Below are 19942 nucleotides of genomic sequence, written 5' to 3' on the forward strand. Positions count from 1 at the left end.
GAATAAAGTGAAGAGCAATTGAGAAAGTCACACATACACACACACACACACACACACACACACACACACACACGCCATCTTTCCCTCAAGCCCTTCTGTAAGTACACAGGTTGCTTCTATGTAAAGTTTTCCTAAGACTTCCTTAAATACCATGTCCAAAACCAAAACCCAGTATCTCCTACCCAGAAGATCCTCATTGCCGCCACCCTCCAGTTATTTAGCTAGCTACTCTCGTGTCTCTCCGCCCACTCCCTACAATCCCCCTGCACCCTTCAACCTTCCCATCTGACCTCTGTCCTCCGCCTTCCTCTCCCCACCTCTGCCACTGCCATCATTCAGCCTTTTTCTTGCTCACCCAAACCACTCAGCTGGCTTCCCAGTGATGGCCCCTATAGCCTCGCACACTCATCCTCAATTCAGCTCTCGGCGTGTTCCCCGTTAAGATACCTCTCCTCTTATTTTACTTTGCTCACTAAACCCTTCTCAAAAACTGACAGAATGAGGTGTAGGCTCCTCTGCTGGGCAAGGAAGAGACCTTCAGGCGAGGCTCAACTTCATGTCCAGCCCTTGCTTCTTTCTAGGTCTCAAGCCATAGTGAGGACAAAAGATTTTAATTCTCTGTCCCCCTCCTGGACCTTTGTACATGCTGTCTCTTCTAGAATGTCTTTCCCTCCTGTGTAATCAGTCTCGTCCACTTGTCCTTTAAAGCCCTACTGAGATATCATTCCAGCGCAGTTTTGTCTATGGTACCTCCCCAAACAGACAAGGCTGCTTCCATTTCGGTTCCACCACACTTTATTCCCTCCTTCATTTCCACCCGGATTATGCCACCTTGTGTCTACTCTCTCTGACAGATTAATATATCCTTGGGGACAAGGACCAAGGCTTTAGATTTCCATATCTCTACTGCTACACAGGCAGGATTAAAGAAGTGCTCATTGGGCACTCTGGTCAGATGGGAAGGATCATGTCTCTCTTCCTCCACTGACTTCCTTAAATGCCATCTTTTATGGTAGCTGTTTGTGTAATGGTTCTAGCCCCTAAGAGCTAAGAAAGAAAGTGTTCCTCACCAGCACATCTCCCAACAAAGCCAAACATATCTAGTGGGTACTGAGTAAATATTTGACGAGTTCAACAAAGTGAGTTCAAAGCTATTCCCCGCCCCTCAAAAAAAGAGGAAGGGAGAGAGAGAGAGAGAGAGAGAGAGAGAGAGAGAGAGAGAGAGAGAGAGAGAGAGAGAGAGAGAGAGAGAGAGAGAGAGAGCACGCCGATGCAGTGTTCTACTACCTACTCTGGAGGCTCTGAAAGGTAATGAAATATCCAGATAGCCACATCCAGAGCCAAGGATTATAGAGGGTCAAATGCCACCCTGCATGTGAGTAGTTCTGCAGAGCTCCTAAGCCTCACTGCCCCCATCATCCCTCCCCTGACCCCAAGTGCCCATGACACACATGCGCCCATATGGTCATCCCAAATTCAGCACACCCTGGGGCTGGGAATCAGAGGTAGACACTTCCTTGCAAAGAGAAACGGCACAGTCAGCCCATCCACTGTGCCTGGAGTAGTAGACTGGAGCGGTTTTGATTCCCTGCTGTGTGGGAAGGGGAGGCGGCTGGCTGCACACTGCTTTGAAGGTATACGTGAGGCTGGAGTGCGAATCCCTAAAATCAATTTGTGAACACACACGCGCATGCCAGGAATTGGCATAGGGATCCCTTCTGAAAGTAGGACCCCCAAGTGCCTCTCCCCTCCCTTCCTCTGGAAAAGATAAATTATCGGGCTGTCAGCAGAGGACAGCCAAAGTAGTTGTATTTCTGTAAAGGGGCCATGGAAGTGTCTTTGATTAATGAAATCTTAATATGTGGTTGTTAGACGACCTCCCTTCAGCTGCTCTGAGGCTTGAAGGCAGACATCCCTTTGGACAGGCTTGGAAAGGAAGAAGGGACCCTGCACCACCCACTCTCCAGACCCATGAGCAGCAGAGGTCCTCTGCAAGTACACCCAGAGAGAGGGACTTCTGCTCTTCGGGTGGGAATGTGGTGGGATCCATTTCTTTATTCCCAAGAATGTGGAACTCTCCGCCTGCTCACTAAAACCAACACCTGCCGACGACGTGCTAAGAGTCCTCTTGAAGTCCCAACAATAGACATCAAAGCTGACATTTGGGAGTGGAGATAACAAGGAAAGGGAGTTTAAGGGTGAGGGGGCGCGGGGGTGCCACCAACAAAAAGTCTATCTCACCTTTGACCTCTAGAGAGGCAACAGACCCCAAACACTTTAACTGTTTGAGGACATGCACACTGTCCCTACCATGCTCGCTTCTGTGCAGCCAAGTAGTAGTTCCATTCACTAGAGGGCTTTTCCCAGGGATGGACATAATAGCTTCAGAGCTGAGGTGGGGGAAGCGGAAACAAAGGGGTGTGAAAAGCTGGAGCAACACAGAATTTCTTCCCACACAACCTGTTTTCCTACCTCCCACCCAACAAGACTCAGAATGAAAGAAGAAAATGCTGCCCCTGAACACTGTGTTTCTGGGCCCCGAGAGCCAGTCTGGTCTGCACAGAGCTATCTCCAGAACCTATGTGAATGAGAGCTCTGGCCTGGAACATTCCGGGGACACATTGACTTCCACCCCGACCTCTGTCCCACGTATTGGAAATTGTGTTCTGTTCCTGGAAAGAATTCTGAGAAAAAAACGAAACAAACTCAGAAACACTGTGGCTGAGATGAGAACAGGCTCCCAGCACGGAACCACGGCCAAGGCACAAAGCCACCACATAAGGGAATTACAAGAAATTTCAAAGATAATCCAGACATGCAACAGGTCTAGAAACGAAGCTAGAACTGAGCGTGGTGTCTCAGGCTGAACCCCAGCCCTCGGAAGACTGAAGCAGATGTGCCCCGAGTCTGAGGCCAGGCTGCAGGCGAATAAACAAACGAACTTTTTAGTTTAGAAATTAAAGACAATTATCCATGGATACAGAAACTCCCTGTGTGTCCCTAGATGACCAGATGTTTTCCCTCCTGTCCCCTTCAACCCAAAATAACTTTTCTACCTCTGATATTTTGGGTTACAGACAGGCCTCGCTAAGTGGTCAGAGCTGGCTCGGAACTCACTTAGCAGTCCATGCTAGCACTGAACTTGTCATTCTCCCGAGCACTGGGACTAGGTATGGTCCAGTGCTTCATCCAGGGTCCTACCTTCCAACAAGCACTCACTTTGTAGTAGACAGGTATCTACTCTGATGCTAGGATTCGGGTTATTTTAAACTTGCCTACTTGTAAATAGAATTAAATTTCAACTTATTTTCTGACTGCATACTATGAAGATAGAAATAGTACTAGCTAGCTGGGCGTGGTGGCACACACCTGTGATCCCAGCACTTGGGAGATAGAGGAAGGAGTTAAGAGCTCAAGGCTAGCCTTGGATTCATAGTAAGGCTACTCTGGACTATACAGAACTCTGTCTGAAAAGAAAGTAAGAGCAGGCAAGATGTCTCAGTGGGTAAAAAAAAAAAAAAAAAAAAAAAAAAAAAATGTTTGTCTCCAAATCTTGATGACTTGATTTCAATTAATCCCCAGGACCCAAGGGAATTTCCATAGATTATCCTCTGGCTGCCACCTGGATACTCTGGCATCTGCACACATGTTATCCCATGTGCACCCACACTCATATACAGACATTATACACACCAACATATAACAATCATAATGAATAAAAATAAAACAGGAAAGAAGAAAAGAATACTTCTATCACCTAGAGGCAAAATGCCAATAAATGGGATTATTTTTTTTTTATTTTTTTGGTTCAAGGTCTGTAAAAAAATTTTATAGCAATTTTATCCCTACACCTTTTCCTACCACTAATTAATAACTCAGCTTTCTAGCAAGAAAGGAAAAGATTCCACTAATCCCATGTGTGTGAAACCATTTAATCTGGCTACAATTAATTGTGCAACTTTTTGTTAATGACTGACTAGATGAATGAATGGGCGGACACTTACATAAGCAGAAAAATGAAAGCCAAGTTTCAGATCAAGGTTAATTGAATATTTATCTAGCCAACATGGCTACCTTAATATCTGGAGTCAAGTCTGGGAAAAACTGTGCGGAGAGCAAAGAAAGGATGAAATGGGCAGGCAAAACAGAATGACCAGATAACTCAAAGGAGACAGTTTTAGAATGTCTGTATTTTACTTATCTTCCTTCTTGAACATTTTTTTAAAGCTCCACACTGGACAATAGTTTCACAGGAGTGAAGGCACTGACTCTCGGTCCGCATGGCCAAACTCCAGGCAAAAGACATGGCAGGTACCCAAGATAAACTGTTGATCTCACCTCTGGAAAATGGTCATCATGACATGGAGCTAGGAGGTAAGGGCTGAGACATTGCTAACCACTTTTGAGTCCTTGCCTGGTACTCATCCCTTCCTCCTTCCCACAACTCCAGCTGCCTTCCAAGCCAGTACTCAAACCTCGCTCATGACCGAATAACCTGCAGTGCTGACCTCTGAAGAAGAGAGTAGGGGAGAAAAGGGTGCCTGCGGCGATCTGTTCGGCAGCTTAGTTACTTAGGACGACATGTGACAGACTGACTGACAGAGATGGTGGAGAACCTAAAGACAGGAGAGATGGCAAGTAGCCTTCAAAGAAGGAGAATTAGACATGCAGAAGTATTTCTGACAAGATCCAGAAGGAAGAAGGGACCCACAAAAGCAGATCTAAAGGGTGGGCCAAGCAGTGACTTCAGAAAGCCTGCATTTTAGGAAGGCCTCAGGGTTTGGAGGGAGGAGAAGAAGTAGCAGAGGCAAGAGTGGCCTTCTAGACATTCAACTCAAGAATGGGTCTTGGAATATGGAAACTCACATGCTTCTGATGCTTGCTAAACCCTGGCCGGGGGTCCACAAAAGCAGATCTATGGGAGAAAATGATCTTCTGAGATCCAGATTCAGATCGTACACTCTCGTCCCCATTCTTACAGGGACTCTCTCCCCACCCCCCGTTGTCACCCTCCCTTCCTCTCATCTAAATACTCTTCTCATATTTAGATTCCAGTCATCCAAGGCTTTATATTCCTCATGCTAAAGCCATCATTAAGATACTTTTTAAGTCAAAAAACAAAAATACTATCTGATGAGTGGACTCAGAATCAAAACTGCAAAGCAAACGACAGACCTGGAAAATACTTCCTTAGTCAGTGGACACACGACAGACTCCTCCTTATTTATACAAAGAGGCGGTAGGCATGGAGGGATGTCTGTGGGTTCGAGGCCAGACTGGGCTACAGCGAGAGTTCAAGGCCGGTTGAGGCTACAGGGCAAGGCCCTTAAAACACAGGACGGGAGAAAATCAAGCAAGCAAGCAAAAAGAGAGGAAGGAAGGCAAGGAGGGAGAGAGGAAGGCAGAGAAGGAGGGAGAAAAGAAAGCCAACAAATGTATAAGGATAAGGTAAAAACACAATAGAAAAAGCATACAAAACTTTTTTGATTTTGATGTGGTCAATTTTACCCATTTCTCTCCTCCCCTGTATTCCTTGGGTTTTGTCTATAGTTTTAAAAATATATACTATTTCTAAAATACTTTCATCTCCCTCCCCCAAAGTAACACACATCTGACAGATGAACACAAGGCTCTTTCTTAAAGAGGACTAAGGAGCGCATGTACACGGGGGGCAGGGGGGGGAGGTGTTTCAGGAGCAGCCAACGAAAACACTCAAGGCAAATAAAATCAGCATTCTGGCATCTGCAGACCCAGGAAAGGTAGACTACAGATTAAATTCATTACGAAAACCACCAACAGCACCAGGAGAAGACGGGAGGAGGAAGGCATGTGAGAAGAGGGGAGAGGGGTGAGACAGGGATATGCTGTCAAAATGGGGGTGTCAGGACAGCACGTGTCAAATAACCCCCGGAGGAAGTGAGGCAGCGCTCCAGCTTCCCTAGGACACAGTGGTCTCCTCATCCCATTCCCAGTGTTTGTTTTGGCTAAGGTTCTCAACCACAGGAACATCTGTCTAGAAGGAAGCAACTGAGGTCAGGGGACTGTGCAGATTTCAAGATATTTGGAGCGATTTCAAGCAAGAACCTCCAACAGACTATCCCCAACTGGAGGATCGTGCCATGACTGGCAGTGCTGGACAGGCCTCTCTCTTCCCATTGATGTGGGTGCAAGAAAAGGGTATAAAGGGTGTTTAAGGATGTAGAGAAAGAATTTAGGGAGTTCAGCCAGTTATATAGATTAGCTTTCATTTTGAAACTGGTACCTAAATAGTAATGATATTGGCTTTAGTTCTCTGAAACTACAGTGTAATTAGGTTCAGTCAACTTAACTTAAAACATGCCCAGTCATTAAAATTTTTCTTGATCCAGCCAAGTTAACACACACACATACACACACACTCCCCTGATCTCTAAACTTAAAAAAAAAAGTACATGATGTCTCTAAGAAATTGCAAACACACACACACCATTGCTTTTCTGAGACTGGCCTAGAGTCTGGTGACCTTCCTTAAAGATAATGTTCTCACAATTAATTAATTTATGAATAGCCCCCCCCCAACATGCACAACAGGTTCCATGCAAATTCTTGAGCTTTTAAATTATACTGTTAATGAAAGCAAATAAAGGCAGTTAAAAGGCAATTTGCTCAATTGGTGTTAATATTTAAGCACAGCATGTGTAAAAACAAGATCACAGAATTCAGTTTTTACCAAGAAAACTTGAACCCAACTTCATTTCCAAAAGATCAAACACGTTACCAAGAATCTCTTTCTCCCTTTACCCTTCAGCCATCAGGTAATGAGGCTTTTTATTAAGTAAATATTTCACATTAACCTCATCCGTTTCTATCACTTAGAAATTCCAATCTGTAAAATCAAATCAGCTTCATCATGTTTAGATTAGATGCGCTTCCTGGAGGCAGTCGGAATTGTTTACATCTCTCCTCTCCTTGGCACAATGGAGCATCAAGATCTGGAGGTACCAGGAGAGACCCCTTAGCATTCCCATGGCCTCCTCCTGACGCCTGTCCCTTTGCTTAGAATCTGTGTCAGTGGCATCAACACAGCAACCTTGTGTCTCCACGCATTCTTTCAAACGTCATAAAAGTTGGTTGGCCTGGACTTTGTGAACTCTAGAGTATTCCCTGAGTCCCTATGAGAGAAAATGTCATCTAGGTGGGATGAAAATCAAAATGGAAGCCCCTGGTGTTATGGGATGTGCATGCAGGTTGCCCCATCCTGTACCTCAGAATCACTGAGAAAGCCTGAGCTCTTCCCAAAGGTAAAGAAAAAGGATGAAAGCCACCCAGAGAGCCCCGTGTGCATAGCATTGGGAAGCCCTACCAAGAGCCCCAAGTACCTCCCCAACACTTATACAAACCCTCCACAATCATCATGACCCTTTTTCTGAGAGTCCAAATTAATCTTTTTTTTTAAAAAAAAAAAAGTGTTTATTATGAGGGAATAATGTTGAAGGCCTTTGAAGTCCCTGAGTACATGTGCTTTTCAGATGTACTCATGCATGGTCCCTACACAAGCACTCTCTCTCTCTCTCTCTCTCTCTCTCTCTCTCTCTCTCTCTCTCTCTCTCTCATGCACATACACCCTCGCTTTTCAAAGACACACCAGTTTCCCGAAAGATCCAAATTAGTAAGCCAACTAAACCTTGATTTCCATATTTTATCCCAATACATCAGACTGCCTGCGTGCCACTCTCAGGGAGAAGCATCGCAGTTCACACTGCACCATCTCTGTTCACACTGCACCATCTCTGCTCACACTGCACCATCTCTGTTCACATCTCTGCTCATGCTGCACCATCTATGTTCACACTGCACCATCTCTGCGAAGCCCATTTTCTGCTGAAACCAGTGGAAGACACAGGTTCTGGGCAGCCACATCTCAGAAGCCAGTCCTTGCCCCTCCCCCACCCTCTACTCTGCCCTGCCATTCTCTCAAACCATCTCCACACTACTGTTCTGATGTGAAACAGTTGGGGCAAGGATGTTTATCTTTGACTCACTTCCAGGCCATAACCCATCCTGAGGGGACACATTCCTAATCAGGGCAATGGAAAAACTATGCAAAACATCTGTGTGTCCCTGTGCTCCCCAGCCCTGGCCTCAGGCAATGCCATCACCCTCAAGTCCCAAGTCTCTCCAAATGAGGGTCCCTCATCATGAGGGACAGGCTGGGTCAGAGGATCTGAAATGCCAGAGAAAGAAACGGACATAGCCTACCTAGCCAAAGAACTGGCTAAGTCAATGATGTTACACCTCAAGGCACAACAGTCTGACCTCACCACGGGCCAGCCATGACTTCTAGAAAGTCATCTTCCACAGGGCAAAAGAAACACAGGAGTGGAAGAACAAGGTTCCTTGGATAGTGGTCACACTTAGATGGGGAGCTACTGATCAAGGGAACTCTACTGAAGGAGAAAGCAGACGTGTCAAGGATGAGGGGGAGCTCAATCTCTTCTCCTTCCTGAGCCCACCCTTCCAAAGTGCCAGGTCTTAGCTAAGTTAAGCTGGTTATGGGTCAGGACATTCTGTCTGCCTTCTTGCCACACCAGCAGTGACAGGCCCACTGATGAAGCCAAGTGACAAAAAGTTTCCCCACATCCCAGTGTCTGGCTAAAATCTCCTTCTATCTAAGAGTCAAGGATTCAAGCACAATTAACAAAATTTACTGTGAAGGTTGCCTACCTAAGACAATATTCTTGTATATTTTTATTATTTTTAAAGATATAGTTGCTTTTATTTTTTTATGTGAACAAGTGAGTCACCTATATATCTACACGCATATGCATTGTAAAAATATCTAGTGCCCACAAAAGTCGGAAGACATCAGATCCTCTGGAGTTGGGGTTACAGTTATGAGCTATCATGTGGATACTGGGAACTGATCTTGAATTCTCTGCAAGAGGAGCAAGTGATATTAACCACTGAGTCATCTCTCTAGACTCAGATTTTTCCCATTTATTTACATGTATGTGTCTGGGTCTGTGGGGAGTTTGGGGGTGGGTCTGTGTGTATGGGGGGTTGGGTCTGTCTGTGCGGGTGGGCTGTGTATGTCTATGGTGGGTGGGCCTCTGTGTGTCTGTGGGTGGTGGGTCTATGTGTGTCTGTGGGGGTGGGCCTGTGTGTATCTGGGGAGTTGGGTCTGTGTGTGTCTGGGGGGTTGGGTGTGTGTGCGTATGTGTGTGTGTGCAGGTGCCTGCAGTAGCCAGAGGAGAGTGCCAGAGCCCTTGGAGGTGAAGTAGTATGCAGTTGTGAGCCACCCAGTGCAGGTGCTGGGAACTGAACTGCAGGCATCTGCAAGCACATCAAGGGTTCTCACCTGACTGCGCCATCTCCCCCGCTTCTAATACTACTTTTATATGGAGATATTCCAAATGTAAATTTTTAAATAGTAATGAACATGCTTCAGACCCAAGTATTTATGATCAAGTATGGCCTTTCTCCATGATCGGCTATAAATCTGGCATTTTCTGGGACTCTTGACAAACAAGACTATGAACTTCACTTATAGTAAATGGCATGCCTTAGCTCTTCAACTCAACTCTCTGACCTATGGATTTGCCCTGTCAGCTCTAATCTTAACCAGTGTACCTCAGAGATCATCTACAATCTCATTTACAAAAAAAGTGGGGGCAGGATAAGGAGGACAGACTGTCTGTGTAGCTACCGATAAAGCATTTAAATAAACGCAACTCTTGAGAAACTGGCTGCCTTACTGTTTCCCCCAATTCCTCCTTCTATTAATCTCCACACTTCAGTCTATCTTAAAATGTGTCCTTAATTAACTTCAGTTCTTCTTCCTTCTGACCCATCCTGAAATTCTTTTCTGCAGGCAAGTTAGGAATCTGGATTAAGAGAGATCCCTAAAAAGGATGCCTCGGGCTGCTACTTAGTGGTAGCAAGCTGTATCTAGTCTGCACCCCACTGTCCCCGACAAGGGGAAAGAAGAACCACAGCTTGGTGATAAAGAAGGCTCTGCCATCTCAAGACCAACAGAGAGAAAACAAGCATGCATTCCACGAACAGACGAAGCAATCAGAAAAAAACCCGAGTCTCAATTCCAGCTCCCAGCTTCAAAGCATAAGCTGAATACCTCACGACTTTGAACTGCTCATCGGTGGAAATGAAGTTTCTCGTGTGTCACACAAGGCTGCGGAGGCCTGTCCTAGAGACTGAATTTAAGCTGTGTGTCTCATTGCTGCGCTCGGAGACTGTCATACTGTGGCAGCCACCTCCTCAGGTCTAGGGAAGAAAGGAGCCACCGCCATCACGTACCTGCATCCAACCACACTGGCGAGTTCCTAATGGCTATGTGTGTCTCAGGAGGAGAACCAAGATTCACCATGATAGGAAAGTGAACTCCCTCCCGAAAAAAAAGTCAGAGCAATACAGAGACCTGTGGAGAAGGGTAGCCATCAAGTCTATAAAAATCAGATACTGTGGCCACCACAACAGTCAGAGATGTTAGCTCACAAATCCACACTGGGCTTTTTTTTTTTAGGACAAAGACAAGAAAAAAGAACTCTAAGAAACTGCAGATGATGGGCATTCTAAATCCCAAGCCACAAGACTCGGAAACAGCTTTCTATACATTAAGCTACTCTCTGTGTCGTCTCTGTCAGAGCCTGGGGTCTCAGCTAAAGCTCTCACCAAAAGGCTCATCCAGGGCTGTTGTCTCACACACCCAAGTTTAAATAGCTCAATGAATAAACCTTGGAAACGATGAATGATGGAGCCGTATGGTTCCCGTCAGCCTCTCTATTCACAGACAACAAGCAAAATTCTCCCTTCTTCTACAGTGACTGTTTGCTTAGAACAAACCAGCATTCGCTGGTAGGTAGATGGGGAATGCATTACAAGGAGGGCAGGCTTTAGGGGAACACATGAAGTGAGTCTTAAATCTCCCACTGTATTCACTACAGGGTAATCTGAAAGTCCACTCTCCACAAAGCGTGGACAACAAAAAACATGCTGTAAGGATAGGTCACCTCTAGCCATCACCACCACCACTCAGCAAAGCCCGAATTCCTCATCAGAAAACATTTGATCAGGGACCTTTTTACCAGTATAGCATAAAATACAGAGAACAGGATACTCCCAAGGCATGTGTGTAACTCCTAGTTCAGAGAAAGCCAGTTAGCCAGACACCTACCCTGGCAAAAGAAAATAACTGTGTAGCAACTCCTACAGCTGCTCAATTGTGCTTCTTGCAAAACTAAAGCACAAAGACCACAGTGGTTAGCCTGGAAATGTCATACTCTTTGCAAAGTGGCCCCCACTCTGGGCAGCCACTGAATTTCCTCACAGGGGACACAGAACACAGGAGAACAGGGTCCACCTGAGACATCGAGAGTTAAATCAGCCCAAGCTGTAAAAGGTCTTGCAGGGTGTCTTCAGGTTTCGAAAGTTCTTCTCTTGGTATCATCAGAAACAAAATGCAGCTGCTGTAGGTTGCTGAGTTGTTAAGTCTGGAGTCCATCTGAGCCCTGGGTGCTCTAGCCAGTGCCTACCTCCATTGGGCAACGGGATAACATCTGAACCCTGGATGGCAGGGAGCATGACTCACGGCAAGTGGCTGACCCTTCAGGGACTCCACTGGCTTATCTCCCATTAAAAACTGAAACAGAGGAAGGGAGGGAAGGAGAAAAAGAGGGAAGGGAGGGAGGGAGGGAGGGAGGGAGGGAGGGAGGGAGAGAAGGAGGGAAGAAGGGAAGGAGGGAAGGAGGGAAGGAGGGAGGAAGCCAGCCAGCCAGCCAGCCAGCCAGGGTGGTCACCTCAGGACCTGGGATCACTGCAACAAGTCCAAGAGTCCACTTGCTCCGCACCTTGCCCTTTCCTAGGTTTGGCTGCAAGATACAACAATTTGAGTAAGGACAGAGATGGGAAGGCTGGGCTAGGCTCCACGACAGCTGAAGCTCAGATGAGGTAAGTATGACAGAACCCACCTGTGAGTCTAGAGCCGTGGGGGTGATGGATTCTAGGAAGGAAGGTTCGCAGGCTCTGGTCTATAATGAGTTCCAGACCAGACTGGATCAGAGTGAGATTTTGCCTAAAAAGGGGGGAAGGGATAAGAAAAAGGAAGATGAAGAGGAGAAAGAAAAAGAGGAAAGACAAGAAGGAAGAAGGAAAGGAGGAGGGAGGAAGAGGTTGCAGGGAGGAGTAACAAAGACAATGACCAAAGACTAACGAAGAAAATTTTTTTTAAATGCCAGGGAACAAGACTTTCCCAACATTTTCTGAAGTGATAAGGAAACAAGAAGAGACAGGAAAGAGACAAGTTTCTATTTCGTCAGAAACGAGAAGAGAACAGGCCAAGAGGAGATGGCTCAGCACGTAAAGGCACCTGCCACCAAGCCTGACAACCTGAGGTTTTGGTCCTTGGACCCACATGGTGGCGAAATGGTGTGTGCACCTACCTACATGCACACATACAAATAAATAAAAATGTAGTGATTTTTTTTTTACTTTAATGAGGGTGGACTTGGAGATGCCCTACCTCTGTCAGTTTACAAACAGGCTTCTTCTAGTTGCACAGCCTAAGAAAACCAGATGTAAGTCAAGGTTTTCTCCTTAACTTCTCAGATAGCCATTCAGAACATCAATGTTTCTTAAAAGTCAGCAGAAGGAGTAAGGGCCACAGTGACCCTCCCCCAAGATGACAAATTCTGAATTGGAAGGGGCCACAGGAGGACATGAAGTGACACCTCTACTCATAGACGTGACAAAGCGCTTCAGAAGGGGTGCCACCACTGATGTGGCACTGCCTAGAGTATTCCCCTGGTGGAAGGGAAGGCGGGGAGACACCAAAGAGAGGGGCAGCATTCTAACAATCCTCCACTGTTAAAGGTTAATGCAGACAGGAGGGGTGGAGGCTGGGGGGGGAGGCGGGTGCTGGGAGAGGAAAGCATTATGCAATATTAGAATGCTGCTTTTATTTTAAAAGCTATCATGTGTAAAGCATTAGTGGTTTTGAAATTGCATTCTTGAGTTAATTAAATGGACAATCTTTTATACATAAAAGTGAAAGAAAGCAATTAAAAGCTAAATGAAGAAAAACCGTCTTCCCCCCCGGTGATGGGGCTATCCCAATCCCTTTGTGTTAACACTGAGCAAAGACAAGGATCCCCGCGGAAGCGCTGTCCAAATGTCTCTTTTATGGCACCCTCGGTGACAGTTGGAGAAGTATCTGTCTTCCTTCTAAGTTTACCTATGAGACTGTTAGAGAGGAAGAGAGATGGCCAGGGGAGGGGGGAGAGCGGAAAAACCCTCACCTAAGCACAGTTTATAAACAAACAAGGAACCCAGAGACAAGCCAGATCTCAGCCTTAATTGAAACCTACACAGATATCCTACACTTTTTTTTTTTTTAAAACCACCTCCACCCAAAGTACAGCCCCACCCTGGGTTTCAACCCCAGGGAATTAACTCAGAGTTTTGGGCTGACCAGTCAGCCTTGGCTTACACACATTTGTAAGAATCTAAAATACATTCAGATAACAAGATTAAACTAGGGTTGATTACCAGAAGGAGCTACTAAGTTCACCTTGCAGGTGCCAAATTCACCAACGACTTTAACTCTTTTGCAAATGTTCCTCCCCTGTGTAAGCAGACTCCTACGCTCTGGGTTAAAATAATGACCTGCTCTGAAAACAGGCTACAGAAGGGAAACATGGCTTCCAGGGCAGTAAGCAGCCTTGATCTCAGGAGAGCCAGCAATAAGAAATTCTCTTGTGCCTAGATGGACTTCATTTTGTCGTTTGGCATGGCTGAGATTAGTCTGAAGTCCAGATAACAAGAGGCTTCAGCTATAACTAAATATATATAGCTTCAGCTATAACTAAAGCGTGCAATGGCCAATAGCCACTGAATGGAAGGGGTTTGCACAGAGCTCCGTGCCAAGGGCCAGCAACTCAGAACCACTTTCCTTTCCCTTCCTGCTCCAGAGAAGCAGGGAAGAGTAGACCGCAAGATAGAAATGCCCTAGCTAAACAAGCGAGAACTGAGACCGGCTCAAATCATGGGGCTAGAAGTGAGGGCTGACGTGTTTCCTCAGGTATCTGGGTCCTGCCCAGCCTAGCAGCCCATGCCTACAGGCTCAAACCTGCTCAGTGCCTACTTGTAAAACTATGTTAGAATACTCCCTGTCCTGCTTCTGTCCTTTCTGCCTCCCGAGTAGAACCTTTCATAAGACTGGAAAACAGAAGTAGTTAGTCCCTGGTTTTCGAAGTATGTCAGGCTTTGGGATGAAAATAATCAAACAGAAAAATCCAACCTTGTATGCAATCCAAATGCAGCATTTTAGAAAAGTGACGGCCCAGGTGCCTAAATGGGTTCCTACCCTTCCCTTCTGCCTCTTCAAAAACAAGCTGAAACTCGACCCCTTAGCCATAATGCTAAGAAGAGGCACAGGAATGAGAAAAGAAAGAAACCCGAGTGGATAACCCACAAATTCAATTATTTAGCCCCCACCCCCGGAAAGAATGGCTAGTGAATTTCTCTTTGATTTGCTGAGCTGGAAACCCAAGGTGGGGTTGGTGGGTGTGCTGCCGGAGCAGGCAACCTGACCGCCGGCCCCCTACACCTCCTTTCAAGACAGAGAGCCCAATCTGTTTTTGCTGCTGTCAAAGCCTCCCTCTGCTCAGTGGTTAAGTTGGTAATTCAGGATGAGTTAATCGTTACCTCTATCTGCACCACGCATCTCTGGGCCATCTGATAAGCTAGAGAGAAAATATCCTGTTTGCAGAGAGTGTTAGATACTGCTGCCGGTGGGGGAGTACCAACTACCCTAGAGCCACAAGGAGTTAATCCCCCAAGAGATAGGGGCCTCACTTCTCTGGAAAGTTCAGAGAAAGCAAAGAGAAGAAAGGCTGCCCTGGCTGTCACATGTGGTCACCAAAACACAAATGCAGGTTGAGCCTCCTCTGCCCAAAGTGAAGAAAGCAGCCACCCAAACTTCTTTAGTCCTAGCAGACGGTACATACTAAAAAAGAAACTTGCTTGCTTTCTGTCTTTTTTAAGAGAAAGTGAGTATCAGCAGACTGTTCAGGCACTAGCCAAGTCTGACACCATCTACTCTCTTGAGCATGCCTCACTACCCATCCCCCACTCAGGTAAACTCTCCCTAGCTGGACCTGGACTGCCCACCATCTCCATTCTCATCCCTGCCTCCTGCAATGTGGGAGAAGGCTCTTGATGACGCCAAAGTTCTCCTTGCCTCTAGCCATCAATAACCATCGTGCTCTGGAGAGAAAATAATGAGGAGTGCAGTAAGTGCCATCTGGTGACCTCTGGTTCCAGCATCACTCACAATCCTGCCTGAAACGACGCTCTCTTAATACTCCAGCCATGGAGAAAAGCAAGCCCTAATGGCAGGCAGGGGCACCCGCTTCAGGTGGGACTGGTAAATACAGCCAGGTACACATAAGGAAGGAGCTATAGGTGGCTCACCTGTCACTCCGTGCCAGGAGACCTGGCATGCTGACATGCCAGAAGTCAAAAGCATCAAGCTTGGACTGAAGACATGACAGCTCAGAGTGCTTGCTGCTCCTTCAGAGGACCGGAGTTCAGTTCCCAGCACACACGCCAGACAGCTTACGCCTGAAACTTCAGCTCCAGGGGATCTGACACCATTTTCTGACATACACACACACACACACACACACACACACACACACACACACACAGAGAGAGAGAGTATTTTAAGATAAATGCTTTTTTTTTTTAATTGTCAGTCTCTAAGAGGGAGCCACACAAGAAGCACCAGGGTTTGCCCTTTTTTCTGCAATTGCCCTAAGCTCTTCTGCCTATAAAATCCTCCAGGCACCCAATAAATAATTAAATGGCTGTTTACCTCTTACTTAACCACACCACAGGATGACAAGACCAACTAGGGGCTATCAGCAAAACACGTCCCTCTGCCCACACACACCAGAATGATTCCCTAAACCCAGGCCTATGCACTCCTCCATAAGAAAAGGGGAGTGGGTGGGGTGGGAAGGGGGGCTGGCAGGACATAGCCGTACCTGGAAGAAAGAAAAAACGCATCGAACCCTTTCCCTCACCTCCCCACCAGCGTAGGCAGCGCCTCCCTGGCTGCTGTGATGGATGAGAAGGGTGATGGCGAATGACAAACCTTTCTCCTGAAAACCCGGGAGTGAGAAATTTGCGCAGGAGCTGGAGGACAGTCCATGCATAAAAAGCCAACCGCACATTAGAAATAGTGGCTCCCCAGCTCCTAGGACTACAACCCAAAGCTGCTAGCAACTCCCCAGTGCCTTCCAGCCAAAGGAGGAAAAGCCTCCTCCAAGTGTGTTTTAAGGATTTTTCCCCTATGAAATGTCACTGAGAGTCTGCAGGGCAGAGCAGCTGGGGTCGGTCTCAGAAGTCAGTGAGCGCGCCTGTCCCAGCCTTCGCTTTGAATCCGCACAGATGCTAAAGCCCAAAGGACCATCCAGCCAAAGGGGTCTCTCGATGGTGAGGCTATACACAGGGAAACTGAGTCAGCTCAAAAGACGATGGGTAGAACATTACCAGCTTCATGAAGAAAAGGCTTTGCAAGGGGGAACACCCCAACTCCTCTTCCCAGGGGCATCAACAATTCCTCCTTCATTACCACAGATATAGCAACTAAGAAACAAATAAACTGTATACCTCCATTTGTGTCACAGCGTGAAAAGTACAAAGAAATAAATTCAGATCGTCTGCTGTTAAGATTTGGAAAACTAACATTTATTGTGTAATACAATAACAGCGAGGAATATAAGCATGTGCATTTATTTGAGATTTGTCTTTGTGTGTATGTGTGTGTGTGTGTGTGTGTGTTTGCATGGGTTTCAGCATAGCACATGTGTGCCTGGTGCCGGTGGAGGCCAGTGGGCATTGGATCCAATGAAACTGGAGCTACAAGTAGTTTACAACTGCCTAGTGTGGGTGCTACCTATCACTCTGAAATAGCGATAAGTGTTCTTAATCAATGAGCTATCTCTCCAGCCCATAGATATGCAATTTTTAAATGTGACCTTCACAACGACCTCACCAATTAGGCAGTACCATGCCCGTCTTACAGGGGCAGTGTCTTATTCAAGCTGTGTGACCTTAAGATACGTGAGGGACAGTACAAGAGGCAGTTTCAAAAGAGGTAGCCAAGCTCTTGATGAAAACACATTTTGACTCCAAAATTTGTAATCCTGTAGTGTGGTGTTCTCTACCAATGGCAGATTTCTGTCACGCCTCTAACACAGACTCGGTTAAACAGCTGAACCAATCTCAGACCCAGAAACAAAGTATTATGGCTACACTGGTGGATGTGGGGAAGGCTGGATCACAGCCAAGTGTTCTAATCCCTGCACGAGAGGAGATGGCCCAAAACCCAAACCACCACCACCACCACAAACTCAATTTATAATATTTCTTACTATTGGTGTCCTCCGAGTCCCCAAGGTGGTGGCCCATGCATCTCATTAAAAAGGAATCCAGGTGGCCCACCCTCCAGGGATTTGTCTGGACTCCCAAACCAGCTCTTCTGAAAGCAGGGAATGTGACATCACCTGGCCTCTCTAGAAGTTCATTATCCCAGCTTCAAGAATGTTAATAATCCCATGAAGCACAGTGTGTCCCATCTCATAAAAGGGTCCATCAGGAAGGTCAGTGTGGGCTTGGGACGCAGCTCAGTTGATAGAGCACTTGCACTCGCTGTATGAGATCCTGAGTTTGATCCCCAACACAGAAAGATGAGAAAGAAGAAAGGGGTGGCAGGGAGGTAGCACCTCCTCAGTTCTCAGTAAATGCAAGAATTACAGATCTCCCCGAAACACTAAGAACTATGGGGATCCTCATTGGGTTCCATCTGTTCACAGCATTCCCTGAGTAAACTCAAGAAGAAAGGGGCCAGCTTACTGACACTCCAACACCCCCACATCGCTCTACGGCTACATTCCCGAGACGGAGTATGTGATACTTGTCCAACTCCATCTTACTTTAAACACCTTTGTCACCCAGTTAGGCTAGAGTTACAAATTTTAGACAAAATATTTAGTATAGACTAATCTTCTCAAACTAAGTCAATTGCCATGCCTGCTGTCTTGTGGAAGGATAGGGATGAATACAGTAGCGAAGGTTGAGGGAGTTCTCTTTCTTTACTTCCTGGATCCACAGCTGTGCAGGCCCAGCTGCTGCACAAGCCACCAGGCTCTCCTACCTTACACCACCTCCACCCTTATTTAGTGTCATCTTGGACTCTGCATAAGCAGCCCGATGATTGGATAAGCCATTTGCCATCGCGCGAAAAGTAGAAAGAGACGAGACATTTTGCCACTATTGATTAAGGAGAACCTGCCAATCTGGATTTAAAAACACACAAACATAACCATGAGGCCTCAGAATACATCCGTGTCATTAGGAGACCATGTCCCCTGTCCAGGAGACTTCGTACACAGGGCATCCGCCCAAGCTGCAGCTGCCTCTGGGGTGCTCTGTGAGGAGGTCATGTTTCTTTTTAAACCTTTAACTCACTTTATCTTTGGCGAAGCAATGCAGAGAGGACTTTCTGTTCACTGGGGTGTCATAACACAGAAAATGGGGTGCAGAAAGCACCTTCTCTTCCTGAAAAGGTGCAGAAAGGTGCAGGACACAGTGGGTGTGTGGCTGGCACCCCCAAGGACACCAACACAATACAGGGTCTCTGCCTCGCATCCAGGGGCTCCTGAGCAGTATGTTTAGACACAGACTTATTCCTACTGAATCGCTTGGGTGAATAAGGGGAGGGGCACCGATGTTACTCTTTTACAAAATGGAAGACTAAGTGGCAAGGACCCAGGCTGCCAGCCTCATGCACCCTCACCCTCCAACACATGCACAACCTACATGCACACTCACACTGATGTTTTACTCACTTAGGGTGTGATTCGATAGTTTTAAGAAGCATCTCCTGATGAGCACACAATGGCTCACTCTTATAATCCCACTTTTAGAAGGTTGATGCAGAAAGAATACAATGAATTTGAGATGTTTGGGGCCAGTCTAGACTACACAGTTCCCAAGACAGCCATAACTATATTACAAGACTTTAGTTTAAAGAAAATAAATAAATAAATAAACAAGCAAAAACATTGCTCACCAGTAGACTCAGTTACAATACTGGTCTTATCTATTGTTAAAAACCCACTAGAGCTAGGAGTGGTGGGGCACGCCATTAATCCCAGCACTCTAGAGGTAGAGGCAGGAGGATGGGTCTCTGTGATTTGAGGTCAGCCTGGTTTACATAGTGAGTTCCAGGACTGTCAGACTTACATCATGCATGATCCTGTCTCAAGAAAGAAAGAAGGGAAAGAGAGAGGGAGGGAGGGAAGGACCGGCAGAGGGAGGGACACTGGAGAGGGAATTTGGAATTTGGCTGAATTAAAGGGGCGCGCTTGTCTAGCATGTATGAAGGGTCAATCCCCAGCACCAAATAAATCAGATGAGGGATTGCATAGCTACAATCTCAGCACTCGGTGGGTGGAAGCTGGAGGGTCAGGAAGAGTTCAAGGTCAATATTAGTGTGCATGCCAAATATGACCGGTTTAGCCTCCAGGAGACCCTAACTTGAGAAGAGAAGAGAAGAGAAGAGAAGAGAAGAGAAGAGAAGAGAAGAGAAGAGAAGAGAAGAGAAGAGAAAAGAGCTCTGCCAGCGACAGGTTGGCATGCTCATTTCCCAAACAGTTATGTTTTCTTGTTGCTATTTTCTTTTTTAAAAAAATGGACAAATCAGGGGTTTGGAGGTAAAAGAAGTGTAAGAGAGAAAGCTAAGCAACAACCACACTTCTGTATCTCCCCTGCTCACCTTCTGTTAACTGACCACGTTATATCATAAAACAGCTTATACACAAATAGCTTTTACACACACACACACACACACACACACACAGAGGGCAGAGGATCTAATCCC

General features: G+C 46.3%; 1 protein-coding gene and 1 long non-coding RNA gene across 6 annotated transcripts in view; one reads left to right on the plus strand and one right to left on the minus strand.

The window, feature by feature from the left end:
* Positions 1-19942, minus strand: part of Zbtb16 (zinc finger and BTB domain containing 16) — a 182563-nt gene that overhangs the window by 125268 nt on the left and 37353 nt on the right. The gene's annotated exons all lie outside the window — the stretch shown is intronic.
* On the plus strand, positions 11805-12488 carry LOC119809528. Its single transcript, XR_005284643.1, has 2 exons — positions 11805-11943; positions 12231-12488. It is a non-coding gene; the product is annotated as an uncharacterized LOC119809528 (long non-coding RNA).

This window comes from Arvicola amphibius, chromosome 3, assembly GCF_903992535.2.
Source record: "Arvicola amphibius chromosome 3, mArvAmp1.2, whole genome shotgun sequence".
NCBI classification, from domain to species: Eukaryota; Metazoa; Chordata; class Mammalia; order Rodentia; family Cricetidae; genus Arvicola; species Arvicola amphibius.